At 40.8% G+C, this 14041-nt stretch overlaps 2 protein-coding genes across 3 annotated transcripts in view; one reads left to right on the top strand and one right to left on the bottom strand.

Moving 5' to 3' along the window:
- Positions 1-3574, bottom strand: part of LOC127567471 (sulfate transporter-like) — a 51283-nt gene extending 47709 nt beyond the window's left edge. Inside the window, exon 1 of the mRNA XM_052010425.1 lies at positions 3455-3574. The gene's annotated coding sequence lies outside the window, so the exon portion shown is untranslated. The remainder of the gene's footprint in view (positions 1-3454) is intronic.
- idua (alpha-L-iduronidase) overlaps positions 1-14041 on the top strand; it is a 166572-nt gene that overhangs the window by 64870 nt on the left and 87661 nt on the right. The window lies entirely within an intron of this gene.

Genomic DNA, 14041 nt, shown 5'->3' with positions numbered 1-14041 from the left:
TGAGTGTTGTTCAAATCTTGCTGCCTGTAGTCAAGGAGTGTTACATTACTTGACTGCATTCAATTTGGCTCAGAGTCACTGAAACCAGGAGGACGGTCTGTCTTTGGCCTTGATTGCAAGACCAGAAAGGGTCATCCATTCTTGCCTTCTCTTCTTTTCCAGCAACCATTTCTCCTCCTTCTCTTCACTCCCCTGCTCTGCAGCTGGTGGCTTGGTATATGATCTCCAGGTTGAGTAGGATTGGGAATCTTGTTCTAGAGACTTTGGAATCTGCTCCAGAGTAATCCAACAGCATCATTTCAACTCTCTGTTGCTATGTCCTACAATACTGCGTGGTTGAATGTCTATCATAATAAAACCATTATAAAAGCATAATAAGAGCTCCATGTAAAAACAATCTGTCTTCGTGCATGAACCCCACATCAGAATCAGAAGGCAAATAAATAAGAGATAACCTTTATCATCATTCCCACTGACTAATTGGCAGTGTAGCTCATAGATGGAGGGCACAGTGAAACAAGATTAAGACTTTGATGCAACTGCCTGGATGCCTCCATTGAATGTTAAGGTCCTCATTAAGTGTATGATCAAGGATTATTGTTGATTGTTGATCAGCAGCTGCAGTCCTGTCCTTTGAGATGGAGCCCTCATGGCAATAACTGTCTCTGGAATATCAACTTTTCATCTCTGCCTTCCCAAGCTGTTGTCCATCTCAGGGAAATTCAATGAAGATTGCCTCACCTCTGTCACTTCCCCAATGCAGCTGGGGGTTGCATGCATTTTGATGATGTTGCTCACACCAGCGAAGATTCAGAAAGGAAGACATTGATTGCCACAGTCTCCTTTGTAGTCTTAGGCAAAGCAATCCACTTGCTGATCTGAGCCTCCAGCTGTGGTCAATGCAAGTGGCAGATCCTGATCATTGGCTTCCTCCTGAAGTCTCCTGATGTTGCTCATCATTCAGGAGCAACTTTGATAACTAATATCTGAAAATGCATTACAGATGTATCTTCCTGGTCAGAGGCTTTCCTAGATCTTTCCAAGCCCCTTCCACCTCCTCCTGGAAGTTTGCCTTCTCCCAATCAGAGTCATAATCAGGTCCCAGTAAGATGTTGGAGATCCATGGATACTCCCATCACTAAGCTCATGTCTGCCATCAAACAAATAAGGCTATATATATAAAGTTGAAATGTTGTTTTGGCCCCATCCATAGAATTCTATAAGCTGTTCTGTGGCTGGTCTATGGCTCCTCATAAATCAATTACTGCAATTCTCTTCAACAAACTCAAATGTAAAAACCAATCACCAATAAGCCTCTAAATCTTGAGGATTTCTTTAACTAGCAAGGCTTGTTTGGAGGAGGGAACCAGATCTTACTGCAGCTAAATGCTAGATAGCCCACTGGTAAGTAGCACATATAGTGAGCCAGATCTTGTTGCCAAATTGGGCAGGACTGACATCAGGTCAATATTGCACCAGGACTGATGTCACCAACAGCCAACTCTGTTTATTTCCCATGTGCAAGAGCAGCACACTGCTATCACCCTATCCAATGTTATGACCAATGAGAGACTTGGTAAAAATGGGTGCTCGCAGTTCATGAACAAAATTTGAATGAAATTGTAAGCAAAAGGGTATCCCAACACCAACGAAGCTGACACTGTGCAGCTCAATTTTGCAGCCAGAGAGTCCACCAAGATTTAAAAAGGAAAGATTCAGGCCAGAAGCACAGACTATGTGTATTTGTGAAATTGCACTGCACGGAGAACTGCAGATGAATAAACTTCCAAGTAGCATATTTGTGTAATGGTGAGCTATTAATCATTGTAAATCATGCATTTCCAAGGGAAATGAGTGCTGTGCACTTAAAATATGCATTGCAAGCAAATACTACATCCAAAGAGCACTAGAATAAATGGGCACAGGTTAACCTCACGACACAAGTTTGGTGCTCCTGTTTATCAGTGATCCTTTACTCTGGGCAAATGGTTTCTGTCTTCCCAATATGTTATGAATAAATAACGAAAAAGGTATGCGAAAGGCTTGTTAATAACATCAAAGTGGATGGGATTAAAGTGGTGTGGCAACATGCATGGAAAATTAGATAAGTAGAAAGCAAGATGAAGGATGGTTGTGTGAATAAAGAAGTCTGGTGTACCTCGGAAATTGGTATTAGGAATACAGTTCATTTTAACATATATTTGAACTTTTGAATGAGTTTCAAAGGCATAATCTTAAAATTTGCTGATGTATAAAACTAGAAAATATAATAAACGACAATAAAAGTAATAGCAGACTTCAGAAAGATATGTACTGAGTGGGGAAATAGACAGAAACTTGGTAGATGATATTTAATAGGGAGAAGTCTGAACTGTTTTGAAAGCAGGATGAGGGAAGGCATTGTAACTAAATGATACAGTTTTAAAGGAGGTGCAGGAATGGAAAGAACTGGGGTGTTCCCATTCACAAATCCTTGAATCTGGCAGAACAAGTTAATAACACTGCTATTCAAAATAAAACATACATAATCCCTGGTTTTATAAACTGAAAACTAGTATACCAAAGCAAAGAAATCATAATCACTTTCTAGGCATCAGCTAGATTAATATACTTCAGGGCACAACATATCAGCAAAAATGCCATGAAATTAGAGACTGTACAGAAGCAATTTACCAAAATGGAACCAAGATTGTTGACTTCTCTCCATGGCTACCCCTTCCTATTAGCTTTGCCTTCTCTAGCCCTACACTCTTCCAATTTAGATCACTAGAATATCCAAAATTTCCTTTGCTCCTCCATGGACTGCTTTGCCCATAGCTGTCTAGACCATATGCCCTGAAATTACTAATCTGAAGGTATCAGAGTCTTTACCTCTCTCTCCTGCATTGTTCATACATAAAGTTATGTCTTTAACCAAGATTTTTGTCATCTTGATGAATATTTCCTTTTGTGTTCAGTTTTAAATCTGAATTCATCCAATATAATCTGCAATTAACTCTGTCCAAAACTATTTTGCCTTATTATTTCCAATCTTGTCTCTTTAAAATTAAATAATATGTTCAGGTGTCTATTCCTGTAATTGATTAAGTAGCTTGAAATAAAGAAAACACAAACAATGGCTTGTAAGTCCCTACATCATAAGGTATATGGATTTTGAGGTGCCAGCAGAAACAGAGTCAACAGCAGTGTTTTACTCAATCTTGTTTTACTTAGCTCCTTCCCTGGCTAATGACAATTTCTAGGAAGACCTTCAGTGCTTGGCTTTCCACTTTATGTTCAACTACTTTTCAGTAGTTGGCGTAATATATGGTGTTTTTTCATCTTGATCGTGTGACCAAGCTAGCTGAGCTGTTTTTCCTTTTCAGTTTGGCCTCCTAACAATTCCTACAATACCTTCTCTAATTTTTCCTCTCATCGCTGAAAAGAACCTGAAGTTATAAAAAATAATTCTTACCCAAAAATTGTAGATTGTGGCACAGAATGTCTTGCTTTTGCTTTTGCTTTTGTTTTTGGTAGATTAGACAAATTTGAAGAGAACACAATTGGGTTTCATCAATATATACAAAGCTTTAACAGTTCCGCAGTATTTATAGATCATCCTTTAGTGTGATCAAATATCAGATTTTCTTCCATATGTATAAATAAGTGGAGGATTGTAATTTAACTACCAACAAGTAAAACATTGAATATTTATTAGAGTGAGAGAATTTATGTGCTCTCAATGACCTCTCAAGGGGCTTGAATTGCATGAATAGATGTAAGTCATGATTTTCAAAGATTAACTGTATTAACTTGCAATGGTTTCACAATTTGGTTATTTCAGCATTTCTAAACTTTATTGCGATTTTGATCCTTATAGGGAGTTTTCTTCAGCATTCATTGCTATGGAATTCGTTTCTGAATAAGTGAAAGAAGGTATTTTGCTATAAAATGTTCTTGCCCACAAATGTCAGAGTACCTTTTGACTCCCAGTTATACCATCACATTTACCCCATCTCTTGGTTTGTTTACTTTCAGGATATGGGTGTTGCTGCAAAGCCTGCATTTATTGTCCATCCATAATTCTCCTTGAGACAACAGGAGTAAGCACCTTTTTGAACTTTCTGATTGCAATACTCATAGCAATCAGAACTGTATGCAGTTGACTCACTGTGGTCTAACAAAAGCACAATAGAAATTTAGCATAACTTCACTACTTTTTGATTTTGTCCCTCCAGTGAAAAATCCTGGTGCCTCATTTCCGATTCTGCAATTTATTACAGCCCTCCTTATTAGTGACAACCTTAGAAGTGACAATCTACAAACTTAGAAATTGTGCATTTAATTCCAGGTTGACTTAGTTTGATATATGATAAACTGTTTGCTGTGGGTCAAACACCCTGCCTCACCTTCAGCTCATTGTTTGATGAAGTGTTGTGAATAAATATTCTGCTACTAGAATGATAGCAAGGAAAAGGGACTTCAATTACATGGAAATTGTTCTTACTGCAAAGACCATGAAGGGGAGATTTGATTGTTCATGAAGAATTTTGAAGGAGTAAAAAAAGAGAAACTATTTAATTAGTAGAAGTTAACAGGAGGGCAAAGTTTGTGTGCATTGGCAGATGAATTAGGTGGGTAATGAGGAAAAAAATGCAACTAGTTGTTTCGATCTAGAAAGGTGGGAGGTATTTTAATAATGTCTTTCAAAAGTGAATTAGATTAAATATTTGGAGGCGGGGAAATTGTTGGACTCTTGTGAATGAGCTGATCAGGGAAAGAGTAATGGGTTTAATTGGTCAGCACTTTCAAAGACCCAGCAGAGTCAGAGTGGGCAGAATGGAATTCTTCTGTATCATTGTCTGGTGAATAATGGCAAGTCCCATTAAACTCAATGTTATTTTAACAAAAAAATCTGGGTCTGAAAGTTTCATTACTATCTTCCATAGAAGCTATTTTTTGCAGCAACCATTGGAACCCCCCGATTCAAACTCAAACATAAAAAACAGAAGAGCTATTCACCCCACCCCGCCACCCAACATGCAGAGAATGTTCAGAACTACTACATCACGCCCTACCCCAAAGACTTGCAGTACTTTCTGTCCTCCCAGCCTCTGAGATTGCATTGCATTCTTACCTTCAATGCCATCTTCCTCAGAGAATGCACAAGGCTATCCTACCATGGAGTGTGAACATTTTGTACATCAGAAAATTACTATATCCCCAGGTAACTTACCCGTCTTTGCTATAACACAATTCCTTTTCCCACATCCTTCTTTCTTCTTCAGCCACTGTCAAGATGTCACAAATAAAGCAATCCTTATTAAGTTTGTTTGAATTTGTATATGACAAGTTTTCATATAAATTTCTAATTTAATTTGACACCTGAGCTTTCCAGAATATCAATGGATATATCATTCAACAGATGTAAACAAAGCACCAGTTTTTGACTTTAACTTAATTCACATACATGGTGGCAAGATGCCATTATGGCTGCCCAAGGTCATGATGTAAGACCAAATTCACTTAAGTGGACAAACAAAATTACCTTGGAGTCCATGATGCTTTTTCCCCGATTTAGTAATCTTAATCTTATTTTGAGGGATGTAGATGGTGGCGTCCATCAAGCTTCTCTCAAAATTTGTTACTAGTACAAAAGCATCACAAAATATTTTTAAATTTGGGTATATTACACGAATCCAACCAAATAATAAGGATGATACAAGGATGAAAATTATCATTGCGACAGTTCATGAGATGTGTTAGGTCCAATTTTGCTCGGAGAATGCTGTTAAGAGACTGTGTTGCATTAGAACCTAGGAGCAAATAGATTCCTGGGTGTACTGCGAAGATGCTAATGAGGAGTGAGGGATTTATTAGATCTGACTAATGTAGTCTATTCCAGTTGATACAGTGGTAATGCCAAATAACATGATAGAAGGGGTTCTCAGTGTGAAGAGAGTCTTTACCAGCACTTGTCCAGTGATAATCCTACCAATACTGTCGTGGTCAGATACATATCTGACAGATAACCTGGTAAATACTGTATAATTTCATGTTCCCTCAAATTGGTTCTCTTAGCGTCTGCAATAAACTTAATTTGATGTCTATGTTGTTCAAGATAAGACCTGCTCACTCATTGGCGGTACCTTTGAACTACTGAGCCAGCTTAATATTTAATGACGGTATGGCTCATGATCATTTTTGTTCATAGAACCTTTTTATTTGATGTTCTTATTTAATGGAATCAAAATTTGCAAACAGCTTTCAGAGAGATTTAAACGTTTTTCCTTCATTATTGGTCCAAATCTCTACAATAATAATCAAGAAATCCACAGTTAATTTCATACTTGGATTTCACGTCAAGTTGCATTTCCTTTAAACACAGGGATAAGCTAGCTGGCATCAAAAGACCCAAACACATTTCTGTCATGAAAACAGTCATGATGAATGCTACCTTGAGTATCTTTGCCACTGAACCCATCTACTCACCATCTGGAGTCTCTCAGCCCCAGTTTTAGCTAAAGTCAAGCAGCATGGTCATCCAATGAAGGTGATGAATGATGCGCACTTTAGCATGTGGTAAAATTCATTTCTCCCACCATGCAAAGAAAAGAACAAAGAGTGAAAGCCTACTTTTAATGATTGTCAAAGTTTCTAAAGGTAGAATATAAAACTCAATGGCAGAGTAGCAAGTAGAAACTATCTTCATTGGAAGCAAGGTCACTGAGTAGAGGACATTAATTTAAGACCATTGGCAAAAGAACCAGAAAAAGATGACAAGATTTATTTTCAACAATTGCTTGTTATTATCTGGAAAACCCTTTCTGAAATGGTGCTGAAAACAGATGTGATAGTCCTTTTCAAAAGGGAAATGGAAATGTATTTGAAAAGGAAAACAAAATACAGGGCTGTTGGCCAATCTTACCCACTCCAGCACCAGCCTGGGCACACCTACGTGAGAAGAGTTAGAGAATTGTAAGGTTTTTATTGATTGTTTGAAGCACTGAGGTCTGAAGGACTGGGTCTAAAACACCATGCAGAATCTCAAGTCTCCTAATCACGACACTGTCTAATCTCAGTCTCCCTGCAGCTGCCTTCTCCAAGTATCAATACCTCTCCTTAGCTAAAAAGGAGCATTGGCATTGGAGGCAATCCAAGGAGATCCACCAGGATAATTCCTGGGATAAGGTGGTTGCCCTATCAAGACAGGATTTGGAGTTTAGAAGAATGAGGGGTGACTTCTTTGAGACGTATGAGATCATGAGGGAACATTACAAGTTAGATGTGGGGAATTCTTGAATGAGAGGACATGGTTACAAGTTAAGGGGCAGTCATTTAAAACTGAGGTGCATAGAAATTTCCTTCTGCAGACGGTGGTGAATCTCTGGAATTCTCTACCCAAGAGAGTTGTGGAGGCTAGCTCCTTTAAAGTATTTAAGGAGGAGCTAGATAAATGTTTGGAAGGTCAGGGAATTGAGGGCTATGAAGAAGTAGCACAGAAAAGGAATTGAGGCCAGTGTGGATCAGCAGTGATCATAGTGGAGCAGGCTTGAGGGGCCAGGTGGCCTGCTCCTATTCCTATTTTCTTGTGCTCTCCCTCAGTCTTAATTTCCCGATACCTAGTTTGAGTCCTATTCCTGAGCATCCATCCACCCTCCACCAAATCCCTTTTTGACCAACACCTTTCCATAAGGGCTATAATCACTAATTTCCTAAATTTGCCAGTTCCCATATCCTCCCCAAGTCCCAATCTTCAGTAACACCTCACAAACTGCAATCTCTATCATTTTGAAGGACAATGTGGTAATGAGAACCACACTTCGCTCCAAATCTCAATCGCACCAATTAGTCCTGCCAGTACCCCAGTCCCTAGACCTTCTTCCCTAAATCACAATCGCCTGTCTACCTTTACTTACCTTTTTAATGAAGATCGGCAACCCTATTCAAATGAATGGGGCTGTGCCAGATGTATCAGCTATGGCTGACTTAAAGCTGAGGGGCCGGGTACGAAGTGTATCTGATCCCTCAGTTCAACTGATTATAAGAGGTCCACGGTGAGCCCAGAGACAGAGTAAGAAACCTTGCATCTGACCTCCAGTGCATTCAATACTGCTGGCCAGCAGTGTGCAGATACAAAGCCCAGAACATACTGAGACAGACACTGCAGCTCAACAAAGGTTCTCTTTGGACCCACTGGCTGACATTAGCATGATCCAGCCAAGTGAATCTTAAAATTGTATTTATTCTGGTTGTTTAACACCAATGCACTTAAGATATGTCTTGGACTCAATAAACCTAATTTGTTTGTTTGACTGATATAATTTTACAAAAGTAAGAGAATAACTTCACTTTTCCTCTGGATCCCTTCTTATAGCAATACTATAACATAACGGGGATCAGGTGAAGATTGAATTTCCCAAGGTTTTCACTAGTGGCACCTCTGTAGCTTTGTTGGAAAGTACTAACATAGGGTAAAGGTTTATTAATTATTTTGTTTGTCCCCATATTTAGAGAGATAACAATCAACGATACTGGTATCTAGGTTGTTAAATGGTTTGAGTGCCAAGCAATCAGCCACAGTTCCATATATGAATCATTATTAGGAACACAGTTCAAAACGTGGCTTGAACAGACATTTTTTCTGCAGGTAAGCCTGTGAACTGCGACCATAGCAATCCTTCCTTGACTCCTTGTTGCCTTCCTTCCACAGGCTGTTTGTGTTTTTTGTAAAAGTCTTATAATTTCTAACCACCTAAAAATGGTCCTCCTATTGACCTTTGCTGTTGGAGTTTTCAAGGTGTAACTTCTTTCTATCTTATGAACTTCCTCTGTTGTGTATCTCACCAGTGGATAAGTAAAAATTAATAATTTCTATTAGCCAACTGGTCACATGCACCCCACTTTCTTTCTCTTGCTCGCGCGCGCGCACACACACACACGCACGCACGCACGCACACACACACACACACACACACACACACAGAGTCTTTTGAGTGTCAAGGATGACCTGGTTCCATTCCAGTTCTGCAGACTCTGAAATGGCTGATAGGCCAAGATAGGATCCGTATTCTGCCACAGGTGGGGCTGGAGGTGCTTGACAGAGTGGGTGGGTGAATAGTTTGGTGGTTATCTGCTCCTTCTGCTGTTTACCTAGGGCTTCTGTGTGTTCCCAGTGAAGTTTCTCAATGCCATCCAAATGGTGCTTCTACATTTGGTTTGCTTATCCAGTCCATGGATTTGGAGGGTTTTGCAGAGGCAGCACAGGTGGTACTCCTTCATTGAGGTGTTTGCTATAGGTAGTCCATGTCTCAAAAACACACAGGAAGACAGAAATCACTCACTGCGGCCCAGTACATCATGAGCGTTGTGCCAGATCTTGATCTTCAAGCACTCTATTTCTCAGCCAGACAGTGGCTGTGCTGGTACACAAAAGGCAATGGTGAATTTCATCATTGCTGTCAGCCTTCAATGAAAGGAGGCTCCTGAGATACAGAAAGGACATAACACACAAGAAACAGGACCAGTGTGGGCGAATGGCCCCTGGAGCCTTCTCTGCCATTTTATAAGATTGTGGGTGATCCAGTCTTAGTCTCAGCACTACTTACCTGCTTTCAGCCCATACCTGTTGACTTGCGGTCCAAATATCCATCAATCTCCATCCTAAATATATTCATTGACACTGCCCTCTCAGCTGCCTTAGGTAGAGAAATCCAAAGAGAATCCTCTGAGAGAAGAAATTCTTCTCTGTCTCGGTATTAAATAGGTGCTGCCTTATTCTGAAACTATGCCCCCTGGTTCTATACCCTTACCAGGGTAAACACCCTCTCACATTCACCCTGCCAATCCCCTTATCTCCTTAGAATCTTCTGTATTTCAATGCGGTAACCTCTTATGCCCATGCTCCCACTGTGTAGCAGCTGATAGAGGATATATTGAAACATGGACAAAGATCATTTAAAGTCCTTGTGCCTTAGTTGGATCAGTTGGCTTCCAACAGTGCTCTGCTTGTGGCTTGCTACAGAGACTGATTAGCCATGATCATATGGAATGGCAGGGCAGGTGTAAGGGTCTGGGTGGCATATTCCTGCTTCTGTCTTCTTGTCTGTATTCATGTGTGTGTATGGTTCCCAAGAATGTCTGTCCTGCCTCCAACATCTGCCCTGTAGCTCCAGCTGGAGTAGCACACACAGTGCAATCACCAATAAAGAGTCTCTGGCAAAGAGGTAAATACTGGAGAATTGACAGAGCACTTCAGCCAAAGTCACTGAGGCTGCTCAGACTCTCCCGCTGTGGCCATAAGCAATCTTCAAACTGCAAAGCAGTACTTGACAGAATTAAATAATAGAGCAGCTGTAAAAAGGATACTTGTAAATCTTGTTCTCTTTCAATGACCTACAGTGTTTCTTGAACAGAAACTGCATCGTATGTTCAGCTGGGAATAATCCAAATGACCAGTGCACAATGATTGATGTCACATACATGCCAGATATCCTGCAGTTAGGAGCACTTACCACATACCAATGTGCCTGGTGCAATTTAGCAGGTAGTACAAATCATGCAATTTTACTGTGTTTGCATAATTTATGCACAAAAGCATTGAAATTCACTTGCATAATACCAAAAACTCCGTGCAATGCAATGCACTTCTTATCCAGCACATGCCTGTTTGCCTCAGGCCTTTAATACCGTAAACTTAATGTGGCGTGTTGGAGAGAAAACCCTCCATAATGCTTGGATGATGTGCATTTTAACTTCTGCTTTGAGTTTCTAATATTACTGCAGTTGGACCATTCACAGAAATATGTGAAGAAAATAAGTAGATAAAAAATAGAAGCAGGATGAGGCCATTTGCCCCATTGAGCTTAATCTGCCTTTGAGTAAGTTAATTGCCAATTTTCCACCTCAGCGACACCATAAAGTTCCCATATATGATGAGATGGACTCTTGACCTCACAATCTTCCTTGTTATAACCTTGCACCTTATTGTCTACCTGCAATGCACTTCCCTGCAGCTGTGACACTTTACTCTGTACTCTGTTATTGTTTTTACCTGTACTACCTCAATGCACTCTGTACAAACTCAGTGTATCTTCACTGTGTAATGAATTGATCTGTACGAACGGTATGCAAGACAAGTTTTTCACTGTGCCTTGGTACAAGTGACAATAATAAACCAATACCAATACCAATACCTGAAGTAATCCCATATCCCTTGGTTCCTTAATGGCCAAAGATCTATTCATCTCTATCATGACAATACTCAGTGAGTGAACCTCCCCAGCTCTCATGAGTGGAGAACTCCAAAGATTTACAACCCTTAGAGTGAAGATATTTCCTCTCTGTCCTACAAGGCTATTTTGAGTTTGTGACTCCCGGTTCTAGATTTTGTATCTAGGGGAAACATCATCCTCACATATACTCTATCAAGCCCTGTAAAAAAGTTGAATGTTTCAATGAGATCAAACCCTCTATTGCAAGTACACTTTTTCAGTTGGGAGACTGAGTATTCCAAATGAGGTCTCACCAGAACCCTACATAATTTCAATAAGATGTCTTTACTCTTGAATTCAAATCCTCTTACAATACAGACCAACAATCTATTTGCTTTCCTAATTGTTTGTTCAACCTGTATATTAGCTTTCAGTGATTCATGTACAAGGACAAGGTAGTAATCAAAAAGCACATGATCCTCTTTACAATACATCTAGAATGACCAAAGTGCAGCAACTGAGATGCTCATTGCCAGCAACGATGAATGCCACTGCTGAGATTTCAGAAGTTCAGTTAAGTTTGTTGTTGCCAAAATCATAAATGTCTGCTACTCCTCTAAAATGTATTGCACAATGAAGGTTTCACAGACTATATTATCATCCTGTGGATATCATATTGGGGAACAGGGATCCAATATAACTGCATGTGATTTGCTGCCATAGCCAAGAATTCTCCAAGGTCTCTGATAAGTTACGAACATTACTGGGACTCTGGAGATTTCTGGGTGAACATATTTGGGGTCCCTCCTGTCTTCTTTCTCTCTTCCATTCTGGCACTGATTGGCAAAGCCTTAAAATGAGTGATAGCAAAGGCTGATCCTGTCCTTTCCATTCACATACTTATAGACATTGACTATGATGTAGTACTTGTTGGCTAACATCTTAGCATCCATGACGTGGGCCAATAACTGCCAGGCAGTATCCATCCTTAATGAGTGAATTAGTCTAACCACCTACATAATGTGGCATTGCCATTACTAAATCCTCCGCCATCAACATCTTGGGACAGACACCATTGACCAGAAACATAATCAGGCCAGCCACATAATATTGCGGCTATAAGAGTAGGAGAGCAGGCTGGAGGCTGAGTATCCTTCAGCACGTCACATCCTGAAGTCTTTCCACCATCTAGAAGGTGATGGAATACTCTCCACTTGCCTGGTTGAGTGCAGCTCCAAGAATACTCAAGAGCCTTGATGCTATCCAGGACATTTGATTGGTACCAAATTCATCATCCTAGATATTCCCTTCCTCCATTGCTGGTGCATCATTGCTGCATTAGGTACCATCCGCAAAGTGCTCTGCAGTCACTCACTGAGGCTGCTTCAACTCCCAAACCCACAATCTCCAAGTAGCGTTAAAAAGTCATAGTCAGAGAGTCATACAGTTCTACAGCACAGAAACAGGCCCTCCTGCCCACCACATCCATCTACACTAATCCCTTTTACCTGCACTAGGACTGTATGTTTTATGCCTTCCCTATCCAAATGTGTGTGTAAATGCCACTTAAATGTAGTAATGGTATCTGATTTCACCACCTCCTCTGGCAGCAGCCCGTTCCAGATATCAACTGTTCTCTGAGTAAAAAACTTACCCCTCAGATCCCCTTTAAAACTTCTACCTCTCACCTTAAACTATGCCTCCTTGTTATTGATACCTAGATCGTGGGGAAAAGATTTTGACTAACTACCCCATGTATGCCTCTCATAATCTTATACACTATTAACTGATCACCTCAGCATCCTTTGCTTAGGGGAAAACAAGCCCAGCCTATCTGATCTCTCCTCATGACTAAAGTCCTCCAATCCTGGCAACATCCTGGTGAATCTTCTCAGCGCACTCTCTCTAGTGCAATCACATCTTCCCATTTTTGTTCCCTTTCCCTTACCCACCCCTCCCACCCCATCACCCATTTTCACCCCCTCTTCCTCCTGATTCCATCCAACTACTACCCACACATTTCACCTCCTGGTTCACCTCCCCTACCTGGTTCCATCTGTCCTTCATCCTGGTTCCCATTATCACCTTCTTTACTTATCAGATTCCAGCATTGGTAGCCTTTGTGTCCCCGCTTATCACCCTCCAGCCTCTTTGTCTCCATTTTCACCCTCCCTCCCCCCCACCTGGCTCCATCTGCCTTTTTTATTTTTCTTATCTGCTTCCACCTATCACCCACCTGCCTCTGTGTCCCGACTCCACCCCTCTCCCAGCCCCACCTGGCTCCACCTGCATCTCATCATTCTCCCCTCCCTGGTCCACTTATCACCCACTGATCCCTGTATCACCTTTCGCCCTGTCCTCTTTATACTGGCTATTTTCCCTCTCCACTCACAGTCCTGAAGCAGGGTCTCAACCCGAAATGTCAATAATTCCTTTCTGCCCACAGATGCTGCCTGCCCTGCTGAGTTCCTCCATCAGATTGTTTGTTGCTCCAGATTCCAGCATCTGCAGTCTCTTGTATCCTTACATCTTTCAGTAGAGTGGCAACCAGAACTGCACACAATATGCCAAGTGCGGCCTAACCAGTTGTTTTGTAAAGTTGCAATGTAACATCCCAACTCTTATATTCTATTCCCAAGGACAGTTGGGATCAACACCTCTTTCATGGCATTCACCATGCCGACATGGGAATACATCACCTTTCCTTCATCCTCAATGGATCTAAATCCCAGAGTCTCTATCCAACAGTACTGTGGGTGTATCTTCACCAGTAAGATCACAATGGCTTATCACCACCTTCTCAGGCAATTCGGGGTGAGCATTAAATGTGGGCCTTGCCAGTGATACCC

The sequence above is a fragment of the Pristis pectinata genome, chromosome 2 (assembly GCF_009764475.1).
Source record: "Pristis pectinata isolate sPriPec2 chromosome 2, sPriPec2.1.pri, whole genome shotgun sequence".
NCBI classification, from domain to species: Eukaryota; Metazoa; Chordata; class Chondrichthyes; order Rhinopristiformes; family Pristidae; genus Pristis; species Pristis pectinata.
The sequence above is the reverse complement of the archived record's forward strand: the minus strand, read 5'-3'. Positions and strand labels throughout refer to the sequence as shown.